Below are 6003 nucleotides of genomic sequence, written 5' to 3'. Positions count from 1 at the left end.
CATTCAAACCTTTATCTTCATAGGTCACTTTTCCTTTCTGCTGAGCCCGAGGAACCGTGGGCATGGTTGTCCCGTCATCATACTTCACTCACGAGCAGCTCACCCAGAGCTCTGGCTCTGCAAACACTGACAGTAACCAGGTAGTAATAAGTCTCACTGTTTGGGACCACAAACGTCATCTCTGTGGAAATCACCATTTCAGATAGGTAAGCAGCTCCCTCTTTTAGCCTGTTGTGGGGAGCTAACTCTCCAGCAGGGCAGTGTGCATGGTGCTGGGTACTGCAGGTCTCTCTGCCCAGGAGCTCCTAAATTCAGAGAGTTTACCTGCAGGTGGAATTCAGGGGGAAGGGGGGAAGGGCAGTGGTTTGCAGTGATTCATGTCATTGCTACCATGCCCGTTGTGCCAGCCCTGTGGTAGTTACATCGACACACCTTTCAACGGGAAATGAACAAATGATGATACAGTCTTGTGATGTCTCCCAGCAGCTACGTTTTGAAATCCACATGTCAGAGCCTAACCTGAAACTTCAACAGTCTTCGTGTGTATTCCTGCTTTTCCAAACCATGGTCTCAGTGTCTGGCAATTCTTCATTCAAACCATCTCTTTCCAGCACAGTGTACAGGCACAATGAGGCTTGCTCTGTTTGGTACCGGGTCTGTCATCAGCCTGTCTTTGGTGCTGTGAAAAGGGGACTTGTGTCTGCTGGAGATGCAGGAGGGGGAAGTGTCTGGTGCTATTCCACCACCTGGGAGTTTTGTGGACTCACAGTGTGCTGGGACCTGAGCTGTTACTGTAAGTCCTGTACATCCTTTCTCATGTGCTGCTTTTCCAGGTGAACACATTTGACTGCCCAAAACCAAACCATGACCACAGCTGACAGCAATGGTGACTGAAACACCATCCACAGAGGGAGCCCAGCCCATTTCCCCACTCCACAAGATGAGAATGTCTCCTAGCTCCTGGTCTGGATGAGACAGAGCAGCTTTCTGCCCCTATGAACTGACAGAGCCAGGGCTGTGGCTGCATTCTTGATTTGACCAGCCCTGATGAGACCCAACCCTGCATCTCCCCACGTGCAGAGGGGCTGCCCTTGTGAGAGAGCACATTTGGGAGCTGGGAGAGAGGGGGAGAGTTGCACTGACATGCACTGCAGGCAGAAAACCCTTCTGAAGAATATGTGTTTCAGTGCTACCGACTCTTTTTTGCTTCTCTCCCAGAGTCCTGCAGGGGCTTGAGCATGCTGGGTGTCTGCAGCCTCTCCGTGTTTCCTGTTTTCATTCCAGTATCTGAAATGCTAACATACTGCATGCCTCGAATTCCAGCCCTGACGCACCAGGAAAAGGGGCCAAGGGCAGATGCATGGGAGTCTTGGAGCCTTTCGTGCCCTTTCCTCAGCCAGGCTGGGGATATTGATAACTCCCTGACTCTGTTCTTCATTCACTTTCCTCCCTTCTCTCATCTATTTCCAAGACTTTCTGTATTATCCCTCACTATCCCTCACTATTTAATGCTAGCATGTTCTTCTGGCAGAGAAGGGCTCTGATTTGCCCTTCTTTACTAAGGGCAGCAGCTGGAAAGAGCTCCCTTTCTGAATCACTGCTTTTAGTCTGGTGAGGAAGTGTGTACAAAAGATTGCTCTGAGGTTCAAGAGCTTTTGCTAAATATGTAGTGTAGTGGACATAATACCATTTCCCCTTTGTAGTGATAACTTGCTAATTCTTCCCTCTTAATGGTATAAATCAGGAGTAAAACCCTTTAGGCAGTGGAAGGATTCTCTTAGCAAATATTTAATAACACTGCTTTCTGCGCAGTGTCAACCAGACGCATCCCTTATGTGCTGTCCCCCAAGTCCACATCCAGCACACACACCGTGCCCAAGACACACAAAACATGCAAACTTGGCAATTCGTGATTTAAGGGACAAATCCTGGCAAAATTACAGTGGTTAGTTGAGGCCAGATGTTGAGATCAGAAACGTGGACTCTAAGCTGTGGCCAAGGCAAAACCCAAGCAACGTGCAATGGCACAGGAGAAGCTTTCCAGCCCCATCTGCAGCACCTGCTGTTGGCAGGACCCACTTTCATTTCATCCCCTGCTGATGTCTGCAGGAGCTCATGTCACTGCTCAGCTTTGGCCAAGCCATCAGGGCAGCTGGTGGCTGTGCCCACAGATAGGCAAGACATGTACTGCAATTTCCAGTACTGATGGCATCACTCAAAGGATTTCTTCCAAAAACTGTGCTGGCCCAGAGGCCTTTCCCCATGAGGAAGGTGACAGTAGCGTGAGAGTGAGTGATGGAGAAGCAGCAGATTTCCACCCAAGGTGGCGCTTTCTCCACACATAGCCATCCCACTCTGCCCATGAGTTTGAGCTTGCAGCTTTTCTGTCCCAAAAGAAAGCAGATCCACTTTTTTATGTACCTACTGCCTGCTCCTCTGTGACTCCCTGCCTGCCCGTCTCACAGCAACTGCTCAGCTTCAGTGCCCTGAATATCCCAGACCTGCTGTCAGTGTGGAGAGGAGTGGGGCAGGGAGGGAAGGATCATCTCCGGGTGGCATAAGAGATAAGGGCAGAGGAGCAGCAGTGAAAGACCACTCCAGCAGGACAGCAGGTCTCAGCCCAACCCACAGAGTTCAGGTTTCCAGCCTAGGATCAGCTGTCTTTGAGGGCTACTACTCAGGTGTCTCTGCAAGATCAGATAACCCTTCAGATAACAGCAGGCTTTAGTCCCAAGGCACAGCCCGCACTCCTGGAAGTGCCTTAAGGATGCGCAAGCTGAAACCCCCTGTGCTGGATGAGAGCAGCTCCTGCTCAGGCAGACGTGAGGCGAGGCGATGCCCTGGGCTCCCCGCAGGCCACGCGGAGCCGTCGGGGCTGCGGGATCCTGCGTCCCCCAGCTGCAGCTGCCCATCCCCAGGGGGGTCCTGAACACAGCGCCCAGAAGCTTCGTGGGGTGACCCCAACTCCTCTGAGCCCACTTCAGCTCCACATCAGTAGTCGGTTCCTTTGTTTTGGGCTTCTGATGAAAATTCCTCTTTTTCCTTATTTGAAATCATATCCTCTTCCCACAGAAACAGCATCTTGAACTGAGAGGTATAAAAGACAAATGCTTTCTCTCACAACGTTTTAATTATTTAGTCAAAGGAGGGGCTGTATTTTGTCTTATTTTACTCACTTAGAGACACAGGCAGTTTAAAGTGGACATGTGATTAATTAAAATTGAAAGCTCTACTTTTTCAGGAAGCATTATTTTTTTAAAATGTTGCTTTCACTAGTGTTTTCTTTTTACTACCTCCACCATCCCCTCCCTTATTTTTTACCTTCACTGCATCCGAGACACATGTTTTTCTTGTGAGAAAAGCAAAACAATTTTTGAAAAACAGAAAACTATGTGAGAGATGAGAAAAGGTGATCAAATTGCCTCTTTCTTCTAGGCTGAAAGCACAGAATCGGTGTGCAAAGTTCTCCAGCATTCTTGCACAGCTCTAGGAAAGAGGCTTGTTCTGAAAAGGCTGTTCCGATGAAATCACATTTTCCATTACCAAAAAAAATATAAAGTCTTTATCAAAGACATCTTGACAGCTTGACCTTGGCTTTGCTAGCTGGCTGGAGCAGGGATTCTCTCAGTTATTTACATAAGTGTTTACAGGGGCTGAAGTGCCTAAAGCGGAGGCTGCTCCTGTGCCCGTATGTGTTGTGCCCCTGCTTCCCAGCTGGACCCTTCCAGGCTGTAACGTCAGGCGGGGCTCAGTGGTCACCATCGACATCCCAGCCAGAGAGGAGCTGAAGCCTCAGCAGCCACAGAGGGAGGCCTAAGAATCTAGGGAATCTAGGCCTAGGGACTCCTAAGAGAAAGGCTCAGGGACTGCTTGACTCAATTTCCTAGACACGCCGGTGTTCGCTGACAGAGAACATGGCTTTGATAGCGCAGTGTGGCCAGAGGTGACCTGAGTGGTTCGTCCATCTGTACTGGAGCCCTCAGAGTTGTTCCCTGCAGGATCTAATCCCTGGGGGTTGCTCCTTGCCCTTCTACATGCTTACCCTACAGCTATTGCTTCCCAGCTCAGGGAGCCCATGAGCTTATGCTCAAACACAGGGGTGGGTCCCCAGGAGGGCATGGGACATGTTCAGCTCCCTCTTCACTGCCATTTAAGCTCCAGACATCCGTGTGCCAAGTGACATACCAAAATCCTTCACTTTCAGAAAAGCTTTTTCCACAATAGCTCAGCACACAGTGTGGCTTACTACCATTTTAAACAGAACAGACACCGGTGTGAGCCACTGCTCCCCTTGGTCCGATAAACTTCCTCCATCCCAGGCTTGGTCTCGCATGGTCCTGCCCTCCACTGCTGCCTCTCCTGCAGGCCAAAATCAGCATTCTGGGGAGGAAGGTGGGTAGTGCTGAGGTTTGTAAGCAAAATAAATCAAGAGCCTGGAGCTCCCATCTGTCTCTCCCTGAACGCTATGCAAGGCAGAAGCCCAGGCATCCCATTAGCCCCTCTGCTGCTGGCAGGACTCCCAGCTCCCTCCATTTGTGACCAGCCAACATGCCCTTCATTTTTTCCTCTCAACCTTTATTTAATGCATTTGGGAGTCCAATGTCAGCACTGCTTCCAGATAAAAGCATCTGCTTAAGATAAAAGCATCAGCTGGAGACATCAATGTGATTTCTAAGTACATGAAGAACAGAAGGCGCCCTCACAGTGGGTCCGACCTTCACAGGAAGGAGCCAACAGGACCATCAGTGGGTATGACGTAGGACAAGGCTAGAGGAGGGCTTGGTGGACCATGCTGGGGAGCAGGGAGGAGCGGGGGTGTTCCCTTTTGTCAGAACAGGTCTTCCGTGCTTTAAGAGAGCTTGCTGAGGAGCTGGTCACCATAGCAGCCCAGGGGTGAGAGGAGGTGAGGGGTATCAGGCAGGGAAGGGGCAGAGGGGTCTGTGATATGGCAGCTTTGGGGGTCAGTGATGAGCAGGGGATGGGGGAGGATGAGGGGAGAAAGCTGAGCAGGGAGCCTGACGGATGGCAGTGGTACCATGAGAACAGAGCTCGTCTGAGGAGGGCAGAGTGGAAGGGTGATCTCCTGGCTTTCCCTACAGGCTCATCTGGATGAGGGACAGTGTCCAGTCTGGGCTATAGCAGGACAAAGCTGGAACAAAAGAGTTAGGAGGGGCCAGCCAATTTCTTCTCAGAAAGAGTGATTAGACACGGGAACGGGTTACCCATGGAGGTGGTGGATTCACTGTCCCTGGGAGTGTTTAAGGAGGGGCTGGACATGGTGCTTAGGGACACGGTTTATTGGGTGACAGTGGTAGTACGGGGATGGTTGGATCAGATGATCTTTGAGGTCTTTTCCAACCTCAGTGATTCTATGATTCTATGACTCCCAGACTAATTTCAAGGCTAAAAGAAGAAGATGAGCCTCAAAGTCAAGTCCTAGCTATAAACATCCCATGGAAAGGCTCCTTGCTTGCCAGAGATGTGACTTCTCATTGTCATCGTGGTCCAGCTCTGGTGACTCCAAAGGGAGAAGAGCCCTGGGGCAACCCTCTTGTATGTCCTTGAGAAAGAAGTACTGCTTGGCTGTGCCTCAGTTTCCCTACCAATAAAACAGGATGTGCCACACTGCAGGCTCTTGGGGGCAAGAGCAGCATCAGGCATGATCCCTGTACCCTATGGCCAGCTAGAGCTTCTCCTCAGCAGCCCACCTCCAGGGTCAGCTGCCTGCTTGGCCCTTCACAGAACCATTTTGGAAGCAGTAAAGGAGACACTGATGCTGCATGATGGAAGACCCCCACTTTTAAGAGGCAGGTGGGGGCTAGTGAGGCCTGGGTTTTTCACTTTCAGACCAATCCCACCCCTCTGCTGATGGTGACAGCTGCCCCTGAGAAGTGATGGGTCTCCCAAAGTGACAGTCACATCACCACATCAGGCACCATGGCTCTCCAGAGCGGGCTGGACACAGGCTCAGAGCAGGAACACGAGCTGGCTGGGGTGGGATCT

This window comes from Anser anser, assembly GCF_964211835.1.
Source record: "Anser anser genome assembly, chromosome: 24".
Taxonomy (NCBI): Eukaryota; Metazoa; Chordata; class Aves; order Anseriformes; family Anatidae; genus Anser; species Anser anser.
This window is presented reverse-complemented; position numbering follows the sequence as displayed.